At 38.4% G+C, this 22,451-nt stretch overlaps 1 protein-coding gene across 1 annotated transcript in view; it reads left to right on the forward strand.

Moving 5' to 3' along the window:
• LOC131033216 (SNF2 domain-containing protein CLASSY 2) overlaps positions 1–22,451 on the forward strand; it is an 84,593-nt gene that overhangs the window by 53,032 nt on the left and 9,110 nt on the right. The gene's annotated exons all lie outside the window — the stretch shown is intronic.

Consider the following 22,451-nt stretch of genomic DNA (forward strand, 5'->3'; position numbering starts at 1 on the left):
TTCATTGGTTCAAGAGTTCAAGAGTTCAATGGTTCAGCAGTTCCACATTCAGAATGGAAGCTTTGTAAAAGTGGAGGTTGATGGAGGAAAGTGATTGGCCTATAGGGGAATATTCTGGGCATCTCGGTGATTTATTTGAAAAATCCTCACTTAAGGTGGTAATCATTTTCTTGATAAGAGATCACATGAAGTGGTTTGTTATAAAAGCGGGTGCCAGAATTGTCATCTCCGCCGTCACTCAACATGAGTGAATGAGTTGTGGTAATCATGAAACCGAATTTTTAGCCACTTATATTGATTTTGTACAAGATTTGTATCTTCATGAAGAAGCTAAATTAGGAAAGGTGGAGGTTCGGCGCTAGAGGTAATTTTCTTAGAATTAGCAAACACTCGGTTGCATGAAAGGTGAGTTGAAAATCTTCGCCATCTCTGTAATTTTCGTGCTTCAAGGAAGAAACTATCAATTTTTGTTGTAGTAGCCGTAGTGGGTGTTATTACAGCTTGTTTAGTATTAAAAATGAGACCCGTTCCACCAAAATTAGGGTCAAAATCAAGCCTTCATTGCTCTCTTCCAGAATTTGGGGACACGTTCCTAGCTTATGCTGATTTAGATGAATTTTTAGAAAGAGCTAAGAATACTTCTGGTTCACCCATGATGGGAAGGATTGTCGATAGTGGGTTAATAGAAGGTTCAGTTTTCCCTTCTGCTATATAGTGACTTGAGTTAGTGCTCTAGTGCATGAACAAGTATGACCTCGAACACAGATGTATCAGAAATGCAAATGGAGGTGTCTTATTGAATGTGAATAGGGAAACTGTTATGGCTGTCTTTAAAATTCCCACTAAAGAGCCGTATGAAGATTGGATGATAACCACCTCGTATGGATTTTTCTCAGAGAAGAAAACCTAGTATAGAAGTGTTATAGCCAAAAATTGGCTCTTGAAATTTCAGAAAGGTGGTTCTAGATTGCCCAAACCCTTAACCAGAGAGCATTTGATCAAAGAGGTGAGGAACATTGTTATTTTGTTGCATAAGGTGAAAGGGACCCAACAATTGTTTTATTGGGAAGATTGGATGTACTTTTTCATCCAGGTCATAATAGATGAGAAGCGATATATAGATTGGGCAGAGTTAATTGCTGAGAGATTGCATGAAAGACTAAGTAATTGCCTCGGAAATAAGAACTTCTATATGTCCTCATACCTTTTTTATTGTTTGGCGTGTGCTAGACCTTGGCCAGGGCTGCATCATGAGGAATGAGTTGACGGGATGAAAATTTATGATTACCATCCGCACCTTCAGCTACATAAGTGTCATGAGGATTTCCGAAGAGTTCATGATGTGTTTGCAAGGAGGCTGGTTTATGAACTTCTAGGAAATGTAAATAAACGATTATCTGATGAGGCTATGCAGCTAGTGAGTGCCTATGGAAGCTATTTCATTCAGTATCCTCAGTTCACCTACATCAGGGTTGGAGGGTTTGAAGGAGAACCATTTAAATTACCGAGGTTTGCCCTTGATCGCTTTGTGCTAATTGAATTGTATAGGCAACTTGCTCACATCGACAAGAAGGCTTTGGCCAGGCAAGATTCAGGCGTTTCTTTCCCAGTTGAACTGGGTTATTATATTTGTCACATTGTTTCTGATGCTTTGAACTTGGAGGTTGATTTTAAAAAGCTTAACCTTCAACACTATGCAACTCGACCTAATTTCGACAACAAAGGTTATGCTTAGGCGCATTTAGCTCTTAAAGAGGACTTCTCTCATGTTTCACAACTTGAAGATTTCTAGGAGGATTGCGGAGATGAATTTGAAGTGAGGAGAACATTTTCCAAGTTTACAGTGGATCAGATTATTACTTTTCAGCTCAGAATGAATGTAACGGGGGTTGTGGAAGATGGTGAAGATTTAATTGATCCACAATATGTAGGGAAAGTACAGGGTTCCCCAATCCTTGAGATAGAATGGGATAAGAAGGAGGAAGATCAGATTCAAATGAGAACATTCCCTTTTATCTGCAAAACTGAGCAGTGGTTACGAAAGCAGAGATTGGGAAAACTGGTAATCGAAGATTCCCTTGTTCAAAAAGTTGTTTAATAAATCTGTTAAAACTTGTGTCGCAAGTGGTGCCAAAGTTAAACTTGAGGCAGATACTATCAAAGGTTCAAAGAAGTCCCTTATTAGCCAGCTTCCAACTCGTGTTACCAGAGCAAGAACCAAAAATAAGGGCAAAAAGTTGCCAGAAAGTACAGTAGTGGTTGATTTGGAAGGGTCTCCGAAAGTTGAGAATAAAATGGCAGAACAAAACATTGAGATACCCGCCATGGAAGTTGGAGATACTGAAGAGCCTGAAAAAGAAGAAAGCACCGAAGGTTCATTGATCTGAGTTAATATAAGTGTTGAGCAATCCCAAGCAAAGAAGGATGCAGGTTCCAGTACTCCTCATTGGCTGGACACTACTCTTAGTAGTAAAAAGAGAAATGTGGTTCCTGCCTCGGTTCCTATTGAAGATATGGTTAGTAAATGCTTGGGTAAAACTCCAAAGTCCAAAAGGCTGAAGACAGTTTCAAAAATAGATTTTGATAAGGATACAGGTAATTGGACTGTTGAGATAGCTCGCCCTGTTTCAGACAAGGAAGTAGAAAACCCTTCAACAAAGGATTTCAGTGTTGAGAGAATTAATTTGGGTGTTGGATCACGTGTGACGGATGTACATCATTTGGAGGCCTCCACCAAAAGAATAATAAGCAGGACATGGAAGGATGAAAGGGATAAACAGGATCTCAAGGAAATGGTGAAGCATATGGCAGAGTACATAGATGTTATTCATAATCCTAATGCCCAACCGATTTCACAGTTGCCCATGTCATTTGATCCAAAGTCGCTTGTTAATCAAAAGCTTCTAGGCCAAATTCAAAGAACTAAGATAGTGGCAGAGGTTTTCTTGGAATAATTGGAGGGGATCACTCAATCCAACACAGAATACTTCAAGAATCTGAGCAAGGTGTACGAGAATGCCACAACTGTAATGAGAGAGCTTGAGACAAGAATTGCCAATTGGAAGAAGGAAGAAACCAAGTGGAGAATTGTGGTAGCTCAAATGGTTGATGTACAGAAATATGGCATCATGAAGTTTCTGTCAGAAAAGCCAGTACAGGGCTTGGATGATAATATCCTCTACGTATGCAGGAAAAACATTGAGTGGCGAAATTCTGTAGTAGAACAGGGATATGAAGAATCTGCTAAACTGCGGGACGAGTTAGCTCAACTCGTTCTATCTATGCAGAATGATTTGAAATGCATTGGAATCAAGTGTCTGAAAGAGGATGGGAAAACGATAGAAAGTCTGGAAGTCATTACTCAGTCTTTTGAAAGAAAAATCAATTATGTTAGATAAGCAAAGACTCTAACAACAAATGACTTCTCAACTGTGGCGAAGATTGAATCCCTCCTTTTCCTGTGAATAGAACACTTGGGAAGTCATGCGGATATTGTGGCCCAGGTCTGGCGAGACAAAGATGTTGGCAAATTGGAGGAATTGATTATGTGTTGCATTGATGTTTTGCCATTGATGGCAACACTGACTCTTTTGGTTGTTTACCAGTTTCCGTAGGTTCCGGTAGAGAGGTTGGATTATGATATTGATTTGGTATGCTCCAGTATGGTTTGGTTTGTGGAATTGGTTTGGATCCGTCATTCATGCTATTCAGATGTGTATCATGATCAGTTGGTTCGGGATTTGATGATTCGGGAGCTATCATTTGTTCTAGTAAGCCTTTTGGTCACCGGTAAGGGTTTTACCGGCAGAGCTTTGTTGAAGATCTTTTGATGCACTTGATAAGTGGTGTTGGTGTGGCTTCTAGATGACTTTCGGGATGCTGTTGGTTATCTTGTTCGTGTTTTTGTTGATCGGTGGTGTTGCATTTAGGATCGAACCTAATGCTATCTTATTCTGCTAGGTTATGGACCGGTTTATGTAACATGTTGGTGGATGATCCCGATGCATTACCGGTTGGATCTATTGATTGGATTATGTTGTTTCAGTCTTAGGCCGACTTGGTTGATCATTGGATTGCGGGTTTATGTTATGAACTTATTGTATTATCTTTTAGGAGGCCGACCTAATTGTTAAGGTCCGGGATTGGTATAAATATGATGTAAGATCTCTTTGTAGATCATGGTTATGGTTATGGGTTTATGATTTTAGGGGTTATGCAATTATCTGTGTGCGAATAAGGTTGTAATCATATGCAGAGGTTTTGGTCGATCATAGGTGATCAAATTGGGTTGGTGAAAGAGGTTTAAGACCTCCGGTACTGAGCTTAATCGGAACTGTACTCCGGCATAGGAGATGCTATTCTTGTAGTTCACTCTTCTTTCCGGATTGTAGTCTAGAATTATTTTGTAGTCAGTGAGGCTCCTTTTGTGATGAGCAGTGCGCTCTAGGCTGTTGGCCTTCCTGCATGTGTAGGCCCCTCTTTTTGTAATCACATACTTACTGCAAAAGTATTATCTGACTGTGGGTAGGCTTCCCACCGTGGTTTCTCCCTTTACCGGGTTTTCCACGTACAAATCTTGGTGTTATCTTTTGAGGATGGTTGGTAAATGTTCTGTGGTTTATATTTGTGCTTAACTGTTATATCTGCTATTCCGGTATTTGGTTTATGTATTCCGGTAATAAGGTTTTAATGCTTAAAGTTCTATAATCTGTTGAAAATTGATTCACCCCCCCCCCCTCTCAGTTGTCCACTGGTTATCTGAGTTGTCTAACAATTGGTATTAGAGCCTGGTCCTCTCTACAAAAGCTTAACCGCTTGAGGAAGATCCTATGGCATCTAATAGTTCAAGTTCATCAAGCTCATCTGTAGCTGTTTTCCGGAGAGAAATTCCTAGGCTTGATGGAACAAATTACAGAGTATGGAAGATTCGGATGGAGACTCATCTGAGATGTCTTGGTAAGGAGATTTGGGAGATCACTGAGAAAGGATATACACCTCATAATCCGGCATCTGGCAAGCCTCCTTCGGCAAGCTTGGATAAGGACATTGAAAATGATTGTAGAGCTAGAGAAGCCCTTTTGTGTGCAGTTTCTGATCAACAAGTTATGGGACTAACCGACAAATCAACTACAAAGGCTATATGGGATAAATTGGAGACTTTGAATGAAGGTGACCCTACTGTTAAAATTGCTAAACTTGATGGTTACCGGGTGAGATATGAGAACCTGAAGATGGAAGAAGATAAAAGGAGCATTGCTTTTATGGAGAGAGTTAATGAAATTGTTCTGGGAATTTAGTGCTGTGGTGGATCTCTGAGCGAAGATGAAATAGTTTCTAAAGTATTGAGAGCTTTGCCACCAGCTTATAAGATGAAGGCTACTGCAATTAATGAGTTGAGAACAATGGCAAACACCTTTGTTAATAGGGATACCTTGGTTGGGAAGTTATCTTCTTTTGAGCTTGAGGAATTTGGTCCTTCTGGAGTTGCAAAATCTGAACCTTTTTTTCATGCATCTACATCATCTACCGACAAGAGTGATTGGAAAGCCTTATATGCTAAGGAATTGGAGGAAATGAAGAAGGCAGATGAAGAGTTTGAGCAACTTGAAGCCTTATTTGCTAGAAGAGTACCTAAAGGTCTGACAGGAAGTAAGTATGAAGGAAAATCACCATTTAAATGTTTCGCATGTAATAAGATAGGTCATTTTGCATCTAGATGTCCTGAAAGGAATTCAAGATTTGAGGAAAGAGCTAGATCTTTTAGGCCTAACCATGATTATCCAGACAAGCATAAGTATAGGAGGAACAAAGACAAATCATGCTATTATGCGGATGAGGAAGGTGTGACTAATTTTGACGATGAACTGGCACTAGATTCAGCTAGTGGATACGGCAATGGAAAGGAATGGGTATTCTTGGCTATCAAGGAAGATGATCCGGTACCTAAAGAAAATGCCCTTGCTGCTAAAATTGAAGACAAGGATGAATGGGTGATAGACAGTGGATGTTCACATCATATGACTAGAGATAAAAGGAAGTTTCTATCTTTGCAAGAATTTGATGGCGGTCTGGTTAGATTTGGAGATGACAAAGCATGCATGATCAAGGGAAGAGGAACTATATCATTGGATGGTAAGCATGATACTGATAATGTTTATTATGTTGAAGGTTTAAGGCATAATCTTTTGACTGTAGGACAGTTGGTGGATAAGGGATTTCAGTTATAGTTCAAGGATGGAAAATGCAAGATTATCAACAGATCTGGATTGGAGATTGCAACCGGTACTCAGACTAAAGGTAACATCTTTCATTTGAACTCCGGTGAGAAGACATGTTTGATTGCACAAATTGATGAGAGTTGGCTATGGCATAAGAGGTTGTGTCATGTGAATTTTGATTGCATTGTAAAGATCAGTTCTACTAAAGCAGTTAGAGATACACCTAAGATTGTGAAGCCCTATAATCCGGTATGTAAAGAATATCAAATGGGAAAGCAGGTCAAAACTTCTTTAAAGAGTATACAAGACAAATCTAATGATGTTCTTGATCTTATTCATATTGATTTGTGTCGTCCTACTAGAATCAAAAGTTTTCAGGGTGATAGATATTTATGCTAATCATTGATGACTATTCTAGAATGATGTGGGTTACTTTTCTAAGGGAGAAATCTGAAGCATTTGAAAAGTTTAAAATCTTTAAAGCTAAAGTTGAGACAGAGATAGGATTAAAGATTAAATGCTTAAGGTCTGATTAGAGTGGAGAATTCACATCCGGTGAATTTAACAATTATTGTGAAAAGAATGGGATAAGGAGACGGTTATCTGCACCCTGGACACCTCAGCAGAATGGAGTTATGGAAAGGAAGAACATAACTATCTTGGATGCGGCTAGAACTATGACGATGGAAGCTAATATGCCTCATATCTACTGGAGAGAAGCTGTGAGCATGGCGGTATACACATTCAATAGAGTTCATATCAAAGGAGACACCGGTAAGACACCTTATGAGTTATGGTTTGGTCATACGCATGCAGTTAAGTATTTTAGAATCTTTGGTAGTAAATGCTATATCAAAAGAGATGATTCCATTGGAAAATTTGATCCTAGATGTGATGAAGGGATATTTCTTGGTTATTCTAATAAAAGCAAAGCATATAGATGTTATAACAAAAGATTGCAGAGAATTGTGGAGAGCACTAATGTCAAAGTGGATGAGCAGAACAGAAGTCAAATCAGAACTTATGAGAGAGAACCGACAGTGGAAATGATCATAACTGAACCGGTAGCACCTACACCGGAACAAAATGTTGAACTAGTTACTCTGGTAGTATCAAAAAATTCAACAGTAACTGAAGATCAGAGCAGAGGAACATAAAGTCAGAAGACTCCTAAGTATGTTAGGTTAAATCATTCAGAAGATCAGATCATTGGAGATAAGAATAAAGGAGTGATGACAAGAAGAAGGTTGGCAGCTGATGAGGTATGTTTAATTTCTCAAATTGAACTGGCATCAGTATTTAAAGCATGTAAAGATGAATGTTGGATGAAAGCTATGGAAGAGTGATGGGTTGGTGTTTGGGATAGACTAGCCTAGTCTATGCTCTTGGATCCTTTCCTTGTATCACCTGGTGTTCTCCTCACACCCTAGGGTCTTTAGGACTTCCTTTTCTTGAGAAACCCCCTGACCTTGCCCAATCCACCCACCAATGAGTTGCTATGCTGCTCCTAAGGTCTCACCTACTCATGAGACTCAAAACCCCTTACTATGGCTAATAAGGGCTAGGCTTGTTCCACACCTTCCAAGGTCTTAGCAAGGTTATAACAGGTCTATTTCATGGTCTTCTCACCCATTCATGTGCCCCCAAGAGGTTTCAAGCCTTCAACCCCTTACCAATTCCACCATTTTGTGTCTTTGCCTTCAAATAGGGCTACAAGGATTAGGACCAATTAGGCCTCCTACCCGGTCTTTTAGGGCTCCCTCTCACAAACGATGCACAAACAACCCTAACTCCCAAAATGGATTGCCATTCATTTGGCAAGGACTCAAGGATTTTCTAGGTTTTAGGCCACCAAGTGTCCGTACACTGTCCTAGGTGGATTTTAAGGTTTTCAAGGGTTTTTGTGAGGGTTTTTGGGGTCTGCCTGGGTCACAGTGAAGGTTTTGTGTTTAAGCCACCTTGTTTGGATTGGTGGAGGCTCCTCCTTCACACCAGTGATGCTTCACACACTCCTCTGCACCTCCTCCAAAGGGTGCACTCTCCTCTGACCAACCTTGCTCTCCAAGACCTCTGCAGTTTGACCTCTCCTAATCGGGCACTGTCCAGTCTCGCCTAGGAGTGGGTCTTTGCTTGGCCTTCCTGCATTTTTAAGGGCCCTTCTTGCATGGGACTATAGTACAGGGTCTTCACTTCCATTCCCCATGGTTTCATGGTGATTCCACAATGGGGAATGGAGTTATGACTTCATTTGCACAACCGGTCCAAAATTGGACAGTGAGACTGCAAATTACAAACCATTTACAAACACACTCAACCGGTAAACAAAAACCTAAACTAATCACTCACAATGAAAGTATTTACACCATAGAAGACATTTCACACAGGTTTGCACGCAGTTCAATCCATTTACTTGCCCGGTAACTTCATTCAATCTGACTGGTAACCAACAAACAGTCACAGTCAAGCTCTTCTTGCTTGGGCCGTACAATCTCTAACATCCAACCATTCATTTAGGGTTTGCAAATACTTATACCACCTTGGCCTTGGTCTGTGTGCCCATATTAAGGTTGTCCACGCCAAACTAAGGATTTTGACCTCCTGGTGGAAAAGTTGCTTGACAACTTTTAAAAGTTGTCATGCAACTTTTGCAACTTTTGAGCAACTTTCTCAATGTTGCTTTTCATGACTCCTAAACCCACATTGGGCCAACCTAAGGACACCACCATGTTATAAAGGACCCCTAAACACCTCAAAGACACACATACCCTCCATTTTCAAGAAAATCACAATCTTGACTTATGACCCCTAAGATCTCCACTAGGACCCTACCTAGGACCTATGAGCACATGGCTCATTATTTTATGTACAATGGCTTCATAAGAAGCATAACACCAACAAAACAAGAAGGAGGGAGAGCTTGAAAGGGTGCTCCTGCACCAAAGAGGAATTAGATCAGATAGAAAAGAATAACACATGGACTTTAGATCCCCAGCCTAAAAATAAGAATGTTATTGGAACTAAATGGGTTTTTAGGAATAAATTGAATGAAGATGGACAAGTTGTGAGGAATAAGGCTAGATTGGTTTGTAAAGGATATTATCAGAAGGCAGGAATTGATTATGATGAGAAATTTGATCCGGTAGCTAGGATTGAAGCTGTGAGATTATTTCTTTCTTATGCTGCCCATAAGAACTACAAGTTTCATTAGATGGATGTTAAGTGTGCATTTCTGAATGGAGATCTTGAAGAGGAAGTTTACATTGAGCAGCCTGATGGATTTTCACTTTCAGATGACAAAAACATGGTTTGTAGGTTAAGGAAAGCTTTATATGGATTGAAACAAGCCCCTAAAGCTTGGTATGCAAGATTGGATAAATATCTTTTGAAGCTTGGTTTCACTAAAGGTAATGCTGATAGTAATTTATATTATAAGATCATTGATGATGATATATTGATTGTTGAAGTCTTTGTTGATGATATCATTTTTGGAGGTGAGGATAAGTTATGTATGGAATTCTCTGATAATATGAAGAATGAATATGAGATGTCTATGATTGGGGAGATGAAATTTTTCTTAGGTTTGCAGATTACTCAGATTATAAAGGTATTTTCATTTGTCAAACTAAGTATGCTAAGGAATTGTTGAAGAAATTTGGTATGGGAAATTCTAAACCGATTGGTACTCCTATGGTTACAAGTGAGAAATTGACTAAGATAGATGCATCAACACCGGTAAATCCTATAAGGTACAAGTCTATGATTGGAGGTTTGTTATATTTGACTCAGACTAGACCGGATATAATGAATGTAGTTTGTATTGTATCAAGATATTAGAGTGATGCTAGAGAGAATCATGAGAGTGTGGTGGAAAAGATTTTCAGGTATTTGCAAGGAACAACTGAATATGGTTTGTGGTATCCTAAAGATGATGGTTTTACACTATGTGCATATACAGATGCAGATTGGGCTGGAAATGTTGATGACCAAAAGAGCACATCCGGTGGAGCTTTCTTTCTTGGAAAGAAACTTGTTTCATGGATCAACAAGAAGCAGTCATGTACCTCTTTATCTATTGCTGAAGCTGAGTATGTTGCTCTTGCTACTAACTGTACACAAGTTCTATGGATGAAGCAAATGTTGAAGGATATAAGGGTGGATTCTAATGAACCGGTAGTTATTCACTGTGATAACTTTGCTGCTATTGACATATCAAAGAATCTGGTGTTTCATTCTAAGACAAAACACATATCTATCAAGTACAACCTTTTGAAGGAGAAGGTGGAAGCAAATGAAGTCAGATTGGTTTATGTGAACACTAAAGAGCAAATTGCAGATATCTTCACTAAACCCTTGCCTAAGGAATCATTTGAGTACTTCAGAGACAGATTGGGGGTTTCTGCCCCTCCGGTAGAGACTTGAGTGATGCTGATTGGCATCAATCTGGTATGCATTTACAGAGCTACTATTCATTTCGGATTGATGTGTTGGTGCTAGTACTCAGGGGGGGAGTAGTCAACTGTGTGGTTCAGTGGATTTATGATTTTTCTTTGATGTTTATGTCAGATTTTTGGCATTGATGTCAAAGGGGGAGAGATATATGTGAAAAACAGAGCTTAACAAAATATCAGTCAAAAGGGGAGAGATCGGACCTTAGCAGGGATATCATTCACATGGGGAGTTTGTTAACTTCATTGTAATATCATCTTATGGGAGATTGTTGGATGTCTTCCTTTGGGAGACTTGTTTGGCATTTCTTGGCATTTGGATGTTTTTCACATCTAGTGTTGCCATCAATGCCAAAGGGGGAGATTGTTGGCAAATTGGAGGAATTGATTATGTGTTGCATTGATGTTTTGTCATTGATGGCAACACCGGCTGTTTTGGTTGTTTACCGGTTTCTGGTAGAGCGGTTGGGTTATGATATTGATCCGGTATGCTCCGGTATGTTTTGGTTTGTGGAATTGGTTTGGATCTGTCATTCATGCTATTCAGATGTGTATCACGATCAGTTGGTTCAGGATTTGATGACTCAGGAGCTATCATTTGTTCTAGTAAGCCTTTTGGTCACCGGTAAGGGTTTTACCGACAGAGCTTTGTTGAAGATCTTTTGATGCACTTGATAAGTGGTGTTGGTGCAGCTTCTAGATGGCTTTCGGGATGCTGTTGGTTATCTTGTTTGTGTTCCTGTTGCTTAGTGGTGTTTATTGGTGTTGGAAATAAGCCACACCCGGACCGACGATGGATTGGTCCAAGAGGGGCTAGTAGCTCAGTGGTAGAGCACTCCAACAGCGTATGGAAGGTCCTAGGTTTGAGTCCGAGCTGGTCCATGTCTCAACATGGTATCAGAGCCAGGTCCAGGCTAGGAGCCCCAAGCACACGAGAGGTGTGGCTTAAGGGGGGGTGTTGGTGTTGGAAATAAGCTACACTCGGACCGACGATGGACTGGTCCAAGAGGGGCCAGTAGCTCAATGGTAGAGCACTCCAGCAGCGTATGGAAGGTCCTAGGTTCGAGTCCTAGCTGGTCCATGTCTCAACAGTGTTGCATTTAGGATCGGACCTAATGCTATCTTATTCTGCTAGTTTATGGACCGTTTTATGTAACGTGTTGGTGGATGATCCTGATGCGTTACCGGTTGGATCTATTGATTGGATTATGTTGTTTCGGTCTTAGGCTGACTTGGTTGATCATTGGATTGTGGGTTTATGTTATGAACTTATTGTATTATCTTTTAGGAGGCCGACCTAATTGTTTAGGTCTCGGGTTGGTATAAATATGATGTAAGATCTCTTTGTAGATCATGGTTATGGTTATGGGTTTATGGTTTTAGGGGTTATGCAATTATCTGTGTGCGAATAAGGTGAAGAAGTTGAGGAAATACAACTTCAGAGATCCCAAGAACACCTGCATGCAAATACCTGTCACAAGAGAAGAATGGAGGCACATAAAGCAAAAAAGCATAAATGCTCTGAAGAAGAAGATTATCATTCAGAAAGGGAATCAGTTTTTGAAAAAGTACAATACAATCCTTATAAAAGGATAATAGCAACCCTAAAGGTGTGCAACCCTAAATAAACCCTAAAGGGATAATGTGTATTTAATAATTAGAAATACCTACAATATTTATTAAATGCCTAAGTTTAGCTTAAGCGTAGAGTTTAATAGACTAATAATTAAATAAATAATTATTAGCTAATACAAGATAACTCTAACACCCCCCCTTAAGATGAACTTAGGGAGTAGCTAAAAAGCTAAATGCATGAAGTAAAAAATGCAACTACATGATGAAGGCAAATTTGGGTCCCCGCAACAAGTCCCGATGAGGTACCCAATCACAACAAATCTCTATGAATTGGAGAAATAGAGAAAACCACGTGGGAAAAAACTCTACTCCAAAAAGAGATGGAAAAGCAAGAAGAACACCACTAAAGCAGGAAATAGCTGCAAACATTGTCGAAGAGTAACTGCTGATCTGAAGAGCTTCCACTGAAATAGAATATGACTAGGTAGAGAAGACTGTAATCTGCATGAGTGCACTCAAATGACACTACTCGAATCAGATGGCAAACAAAGGCAAACAACTGAACTCGAAGATACAGATGGCATGAGACACCAAAGCCTGAAGAGCTGATCAATCGAACCACGGAAGCATTAGAACCAACAGGACAAACCTCTCCATAATGCTGAAGAGGGAGAGGGACAGGTACACTGAAAAGAACGGCCAACAAGAACTGCATGACAAAGAACCAGGAACATCGAAGGTGTAGAGAAAGTACATAGTGTCGTGGAAGGAACACTTACTTGACACACATCATGAGGCGAATGTTATGGAAGGAACACTCACTGGACAAAGGTAGATGGCAAACAAGGCAAACATCAACCCCCCCATGGCACTTTATAAGTAGTGCATGTACAATAAGGCACAAGAGGTGCAAGGTTCCATGTAAACAATGCATGATGACACTTTATCTCAGTGCGTTTGCATAAATACAAGCTACAATGATAAGAAGACTGGAAATAGAAACGAGAACCAAAATAGAGACATCCTACCCAGAGAAGAGATCCCAGGTACTGAAACAACCAAGATATCCACCAGAATGGTGAAAAGCAAAAAACTGAATAAAATATGCATGGAGCAGAATCTGGAAATAAAACTCACATGGCTGGAAAGTGCACAGAACAAGCTTTCCAACGATATAAAGTTTTTGAAAAACAAAGTTTGGATGCTCATTCTATGGCTCCCGGAGTGCAAAAAAGAGACTCCACTTTGACTGGAAAAAAACACAGTCAAATAGCAAAATTGGAAAAAATTACCAACATGACGAGGTCCGGCTCGGAACCAGCTTTCTGATGCCTATTCGTTTTCAAAAAAACGACTCCGTATGCCCAAGATATGGCCAAAAGAAAAAAACCCTTTTAGGGCATAAAAAGGGTAAAAAATAATAATAATTTTTTTTTTTTTTTTTTTGACGAAATTTTTTTGACGCATTTGCAGGTACAGCGATACGGATTTTTGTGCCTCGTAAAACATGCCAATGAAAAAATCATGGCCCAGATTCACTTGTCATCGAAATAGGTCGAATTATATATCAAAATGAATGGAAACGCCGTTCGGAAGCCAACGGTGAGGTTTGTTTTGGCCCAAACTGCTCTGAATTTTTTTAATGATTTTTTTGACGAACTTCTCGAAATTCGTGCAAAAAAAAAACCAAAGAAAAAATTTCAGAACTCAAATTTGTCAAAAATTGACAAATTTTATATGGAAATGGGGGTTTTGGGGCGTTCTGAGCTCAATGGTGAGGTCCATTTGAGCCCAAAATGATCAAAAACAAAACAACTACCCCAAATCCAATAAAAAACTCTGAAAAAACTTGAAACCCTCCTCCAAAAAATCTTCTGAAAAATCAGGAACAAGCAGCAGCAGATGTAGGCTCTGATACCATGAAGAAGTTGAGGAAATACAACTTCAGAGATCCCAAGAACACCTGCATGCAAATACTTGTCACAAGAGAAGAATGGAGGCACATAAAGCAAAAAAGCATAAATGCTCTGAAGAAAAAGATTATCATTCAGAAAGGGAATCAGTTTTTGAAAAAGTACAATACAATCCTTATAAAACAATAATAGCAACCCTAAAGGTGTGCAACCCTAAATAAACCCTAAAGGGATAATGTGTATTTAATAATTAGAATTATTAAATACCTACAATATTTATTAAATGCCTAAGTTTAGCTTAAGCGTAGAGTTTAACAGACTAATAATTAAATAAATAATTATTAGCTAATACAAGATAACTCTAACATAAGGTTGTAATCATATGTAGAGGTTTTGGTCGATCATAGGTGATCGAATTGGGTTGGTGAAAGAGGTTTAAGACCTCTGGTACTGAGCTTAATCGGAACTATACTCAGGCATAGGAGATGCTATTCTTGCAGCTCACTTTTCTTTCCGGATTGTAATTTGGATTTATTTTGTAGTCAGTGAGGCTCCTTTTGTGATGAGCAGTGTGCTCTAAGCTGTTGGTCTTCTTGCATGTGCAGCCCCTCTTTTTGTAATCACATACTTACTACAGAAGTATTATCTGATTGTGGGTAGGCTTCCCATCGTGGTTTTTCCCTTTACCGGGTTTTCCACGTACAAATCTTGGTGTTATCTTTTGTGGATGGTTGGTAAATGTTCTGTGGTTTATATTTGTGCTTAACTGTTATATCTGCTATTCCAGTATTTGGTTTATGTATTCTGATAATAAGGTTTTAATGCTTAAAGTTCTATAATCTGTTAACTGATTCACCCCCCCTCCCCCCTCAGTTGTCCATCGGTTATCTGAGTTGTCTAACAAAAGAGATGTGGCGTCAGAGGATTGCTCACATTGGACTTCCAAACTTTGTCGTTATGCAAAACTTCTCAACCGCTCATTTAGATTGGAAATGTGTCACCAGCACAGTGCAGAACCAGCCTGAGGATCCTATTCCGTGGTTGCTATCTCGGTCGTGCAGGCCCTTTGGAAATTGTTTAGTGATAAATTATAGGATAGTTTCAAAAAGTAGTTTTTTTGGTTATGTTTTAAAAACTGAATCTTGACTCAGGGGTAGAGTTATGTAACTCTGTGTTTCCCTAAACTACAGTTAGCCGATCTATGGCTATTTATATGTTTTTAAAAGACTATGTGAAGGTCCGAAAATTTTTGGCTTTCAGACTTGATACATTTTATTTTGCAGTTACATAATGTTTCAAAAAAAAAAATTCATTTATCTGTGAATGAATGAAAGTGATTATTTTGGAGTCTCAAATCTGTGTGTTTGGTGTAGGAAATTGAATTTATGTGGGAGTTCATTTATGTCAAAATAGTTTTTGTTTCTTTATGGAATGTTATGCACTTAAGGAGTAATTTAGTCTGAAAGTTTCTTTTGAATGAGAAGTGTGAAACATAACAAAGTTTGTGAGCTTTGTCATTTCAGAACTATATTTTAAAAAATTGCATTTACAGCATAGTTATGTGTAGATGTGAAAAATGCCTTTCGTACTTTCTGGTTAAAAGTATATGCGTAGTTTATTTTCTTGTTTTCATTAATTGAAAATCTAAAGAGGGAGTTGTACCTCAGGAAAATTTAGAGGGAAACCTTCACTAGTTTTTCCAATTGTTTGGTTAATGTTTTGTTCTTTTAAGGGGCAATAGAGTGGTGTTATATTAATTTTATCAAAGGACAAATCTGTTAACCAACAAATTCGTAATACTGTTGTCTATGCTAATATATATATATATTGAACGCCAGTTTGCAGATTTACAAAGAATAGAAAAGTAATACCAACAATATGAGGCAAAATGTGGAAATGGTAAATTCTAGTTTACTCAATAATTCAGAACTATACAGTAAGGAATCATTGTAAGCTACTTGAGAACCAGTAAATTAATTTGCACCTGAATTAAGCTTACGATATCCAACAACATATAGAGATATCACATTCTGTTCTCCAAATATTTCAGAATCAATATGTCTTCAAGACGAACTTCCTGTAAGAAGCAAGCCATGCCAAGCATCCTCTCGCAACCAAAGAGTCACTTGATGGTGGAAATATAACTCCTACATAGACTTCTTCAATCGCAACTGGCAAGTTATATAATGAGTCCCAATATCCACACTGTTCTGAAATCCACAATTATCAATGAGGCACCAAGCACTAAAAGGATTGCTCGAACCACAATATGGAAGTGGCACAAGTAATTGTAGCCTGATCGAACAATTTGTCTCCAACTATGCCTTCTCACAAACAATAACTTCCTACTCTCATGCGATAGTGTTCAGGTGTTGAGATTCTCAAGGTAGAACAAAGGAGTCACCCTAAACAAAACCTTGGAAACTGTATCATCCTCACGGCTTCATCCCAGTATCACTGAAGTATAAAAACAGTCAAGTGAATATTTCCTTCCAACTATCAAATATTTGGCCAATATTTTCAATATGTTTCTCATGGACTTAGCATTCAATCCTTTATTGCTTCAATAATAAGATAAGTTCATTGCTGTCATCCAGAAATGGGTTTTTGTCCACTTCTGCCCAAGCTCGAGGGTTTTTGTCCTCAAACCTCCTGAAAGCCACAGCTCTTGATAACTTTTGAAAAAATAAAATTCTTGAATGCCATTTTCTTTCCAATTGTTCCTTTCTATAATTTGTTCTCGGTAACCATTTTGGCAACTTCTTAATTAATATCATATACTTTAGCCATAAAGTGATTTATTATTGATTTTAATCTTAACCAAAAATCACTTTATTTGAATTAAATATTAATTCTCTTAAATAAGTTAAGACAAATTAATTAATTATTTACTTTTGCATAGCTGCCAAAAAGGGACATTACAAGTCCTCCCACCTCGAGATTGCTTGTCCTCAAGCAACCCGCCATCAAAAACCAATTGTCATCTGTACCTGTCAACTGAAAGTAAATACCAGGATCCCAAACCAATCATGGAGGCCGGTATGATTACCTACCAAAAGTTCTATGTTGCACCCTGACTGCAAGTACTACCCCCTTAACTCTCCTGGATGCAAGCTGAAAGGTTCTCTGAATGAAATAAGCAAACTCACCAATACAATCCTTCGCCTTACCCAAACTCTGCTGCACTACTCTGATATAAACATCACTATGCCCAGAGTTGTGAAGCAACTCATCATGATCCCTCTAAAGTAATGCACCAAACATGCCAATGCCAGGATCCCAAATCATCACGCTCTCACATCCATCAAATATGAGGAGATAGAAGTATCTCAAAAAGATATTAACATCAAACAACTCTCCAACTCTGGATGATCTCCCATGGATGTGCAAAATGAACATTCTAAATGCATAATCAGTCATTCCAATCCATGATATGCTGCTGTTATAAATCAGAACAGCATCTATCCAATTGAGAACCTCACTCCAAATGAAGCAACAAGAACCTCCAATGGCAAAGGATGATAGGAACTCATCAATGTTTCAACCTCCAACAAGGAAAGGATGATAGAAACCTCTCCAACTCCTTCAATTAGCTATTGTGACTTTCTCTTCTATGCTCTCAAAAGAAGACCTGATTTCTCCACAATTTAGTGTGTATTCATTGGAAAGTGCTGAGTAAATTTAGGCTTGAAATGGCTTGAAGTTGACCTTTTACTTATCTATCCAATCTTGAGTGTCCTCAATGCATGGTTCAGATTTAGGCTCATGTGATGACAAAAGACTGCTGATCAAACTCAGAAAACCAGAATTATGTTCATACCTCTTCCAAGTGTTTTTGTTGTCCTCTATTGCATCTTCCTCCAAGGTAAGTTGCTCCTCAATAAGTGTTGGTCTATGAAGTGTGTTCAGCTGAAAGTCACATGTTCTCCTAGTCACCCTAGCTGTCATAAAACTGATCCATACCTTTACCTCCTTAGCTGTTATGTTCTTTGCTTCCAACCAACTCCATGGTGTCATATCCTTGACAAACCAAACATTATCAAATTGTAGGATCTTCTTGTTAGGCAATCCCTTAGTCTCTAGTTCTACAATCAGCTCTTCAATACAATGTGCCTCATACGATCTTAACAAGTATTCTTCCAATGCAGTCATGTGTACGAAACATGGAAGATCAATCTCACAATGGGTTGCTATACCCTGCTTGTTGCTGGAAACTATTAACTCACTTTCAAGTATCTTCTCGGTGGCTGATCCAAAACATGTAGGCTCAATCTTCTCTTGTTCCATCATGGTTTGAGTCTTCATTAGACTTTCCAAATGACATGTCTCATCAACGTTATGCCCAAAATCATTATCGCAACATGGTATTTCTGATTCATACCTTATTTTACATCTACACAATTCTGTTTGCTCTCTATGCTTGGCTGTCATAAGAGACTTATTCATTATATGTTCAGCCTCTATAGTATCTTCACTTTGTTGTCTTGCATGATCCATGTGGTTGACTTGTTCTTTGATTTTTTGAAGATGCTGTCTTGCATGGGCAGCCAACAAGTTAGCCTCCTTAGCTCTTTTCATCCACCCATTACACATATCTTATGTCTTCATAACATTCTCCATGGTATGATGTACAAAATCGGAACTTTGTGGCTTGAAACCACAATACATTCCTCATGTTTAACACACCAAACTTGAGTGCCAACATTGGAAGACTCCATAACATTATCATCAAATAAGATTTGGGGGATCAGCAAGAATCATCATCAACTAAGAACTAATCACAACAGTCAACAAACAAGGATCGAATAATCAGAATCAGAAATGTATAAACAGCAGACACATATTCAAGATCGGAATCTCACTAATCTGATTCAGGCTTGTTATTATCAGTCATCATTCAATAATACATCTTGTGAATCATCGACTAAGGATCAAGCACAGTAGTCAGCGACAAGAAGCAGACTCAGAAATCGGGAATATTACACCAATTACAATCATCAAATCAGAAGCAATTACAGAAGTTAAACAATAAGATAATATACATATCGGGCATCAGACTCCTAGTTATTTCAGAACTGTTATTTCCAGCATCTAGTAATCTAACAGTTGCTCTTGTGGTATTAATACTGCCTCTACATTATTTGTCAATCAATTATATATGTGTGTGTGTGTATGTATATATATATATATATATGTATGTATGTATGTATGTATGTATGTATGTATGTATACATACATATATATATATATGATATATATAATGCATATGTCAAAAATCTGTTTGTAAACCCCCATCATTTATAGAAGGAATGAGGTGTAAGGAAGGGGGAAATCATGAAGATTGCCATCTAGGTAGGATACCCCGAGTGGATGTCCATGTTCCCTGCCACCAGGGCCAAGAGGGCCAAAGATCCACTCTTGGGCTTAGATAGGACAATTGAGGAACCTCCATTACGATCTCCTTTGCGACTCTATAATGATGGCTAGTAATCTTAGGAGATGAAGCATGGATAGGGAAAGTAGGTGCAAAAACCCCACTTGGTAGGATACCCCAAGTGAATGTCCATGTTGCCTGCCATCAAGGCCAAGAGGGCCAAAGTTCTGCTCTTGGACTTAGTGTGGGATGGCTTCGGGCAGACCTATCATGCTTCTTCTCCCACACCCTAATGTGTTTGGAAAGATGTTATAGATATTATATGGATATCATGTGTGATGGACTAACCCTAATAATCAGTATAACCCGAGGATGCATTTCTAAGTGAAACAAAGTTGTTTTGGGTATGGGTATGTGTCCGAGGATGGGGGCAAACGTTTCCTTCCCTTTTCCAGTTTGCAGAAAAAATGCCAAAACATTTCCTGAGAGAAGGGACGGCACGGGAAACCTAGGGGATGGTCGGGGACGTCTCAAATGTCCCTCAATCATCCCAAGGATGGTCGGCCATCCCCCAAGTCTCACGCAATTTTAAATGAAAAAAATTCGCCCAACTTAAAGAAAAAAGGATTATTCTCCATGCAAATTGAAAAATCAAACCTTGGGACTATGATATCTCGATCTTCATTCATTTGTAGTTTTTGGCAGTTGGTAGTGTTAAGAGGATTACATGTCATTGTTCAACAATTTTACATTCAATAGTTGGCAGGGTATTTGATAGAGAGGAGGCAAGAAAAATCAAGTGATGCCACTAGAGATACATAGTGGTAGAACTGGATTCTTTTGCAACGACATTCATAATGAGATTTAGGGAAAATATCCAAGCATATAGTAGCATTTGAATTTAAAAACTATTTTTCTTCATATTGAGAAGATAATTGTAATTCCCCTATGTGGCTAGGAGAATTCAAAATAATGCACCCCATTTTTTTAATACTTTTGCCATGAATCTAGCTCATGCAGACACAAACATTTGACCTAGAAGCACATTCCAACCTCCTGTTGCACAGTCCTCATTACATTTGTTCATAATTTTTACAAGAAAAACAAACAATTATTTATACTGCCAAGTAGATTCCACAAGGAAAACAAACAATTATTTATACCCTCAAGTACATTCCACAAGGAAAACAAACAATTATTTATACCCTCAAGTACATTCCACTAAAAATTGCATTCTATTGTCAACGATATGATATGTTAGGGAGATATGGCCATTGTTTTCATGCTTTCCTATACTGCCAAGAATATATTTGAAATTTGAACTCTAATTTATCAATGTTATCATATGAAAATATTTGAAATTTTCTCTATTTTTTATATAGTCATCCCCTCTTTTGTCCCCTAAAATGGCAAAAAAAAACCAACCCGAAAACCCATTTCCCTGTCACCCTATCCAAAAAACTCGGGGTAACATAGCTAATAATGAATATATATTATATATGTGTATGTTTGTTATGTTATGATTGCAGAATTTGATTCCAGGATCACATTATTTTAAGAGATATGTTACTTGGTAAAGATGTCACCCTAACCCTAATTTGTTGCAATGGTGATTCTAGGGCAAACTCTAGGGAAATTAGGAAGGGGACATTACAATTGGTATCAAAGATTTGATCCTGCCATCCTTTAGGGTAAAGATTTATCAATGAATCATTCTAGTCAATGAGAAAGAATCTAACAATACGTTGGTGCCTCTAGTGGGCAAGTGCTCACGAATTGAGTGAGGGGTTGTGCCTCTAGTAGGTTAGAGCCTACAAATTTGAAAGAGATTATTATATAAGAAAGTAATTTGTTGTGATTTTCTCCCTTATGGGTTTCCACGTAATATCATGTGGTATTGTGTTTTCTCATGTGCATGATTATTGATGTCGAGTAAATCATGTTATTATTATTGATCAATTAAACATGGTATTAAGTTTTTAAAAAGTAAAGATTATTGTTATACTAATTCACCCCCTCCCCCCTCTTAGTATAACCGTGTGCTCATCAGCTATCTCTTCTAATTTGAAGAGCAGTTCTATCATGCACTTGTCCGTTTTGTGCTACATTGAAAGGTGCAAATTTAAACACTAACAAGGAGGAGAAGAGTTCTCTGAAGTGCTGCGAACAAACAAGGAATTCAAAGTGAAGGAAGAGGAGGAAGGGGCAGAGGAAGCTAAGAGAACTTTCCTCAAACCATAACACTCTTCTTGATGCTCAACTCATCAGTATTTAGATGCAACAAATTGATACTCCCTAACACTATTTGGATACCCCACAAATATCCCAAGCCTATGTTGAGGTTCCATACCTAATCTCAACACAATGATGCTTAAAGTTCTTATAAATTCCTTTCACTCCCTTCTCAATCAGACCCATAACTTTTCTGCATTTACTCCACTCTCTTTACTTTTAACTTTTCTGATGAGCGTGTACACACATAGCATAAATTTAATAGATAGAGATGAGATATGCATGCTTGAGAGACAAATCTCTCAAGTTTTTGTACTCACAATTTTATTTTATAAAATTAGAATAGGGAAAATGCCATATTTGACCGTATAAACTAATTGAATGCCTATCATTTTAGTATTAATATAACCCTTATCCACTTATATATTTACAGTCTTTCTCATTTCCTCCTACTATGACAAAAATTAGGATTCCGTCCTTAATTCCAGCATGCCTTTTCCATTTATAGCTGGATATTCCTAGTTCAAATCAAAATCTCAGCCCCTACTACATTGTTGAACTTAAGCACAAGGACAAAGAAGACTTTCATCCAAAATTATGAGGATCTTCTTTTTGTATCCTTGATTCTCCTGCCCACTAAAAACAATAAAATATAGACCATTAAAAGGAAAATCTTGATGACTGGTAGGTACCA

The sequence above is a fragment of the Cryptomeria japonica genome, chromosome 3 (genome assembly GCF_030272615.1).
Source record: "Cryptomeria japonica chromosome 3, Sugi_1.0, whole genome shotgun sequence".
NCBI lineage: Eukaryota > Viridiplantae > Streptophyta > Pinopsida > Cupressales > Cupressaceae > Cryptomeria > Cryptomeria japonica.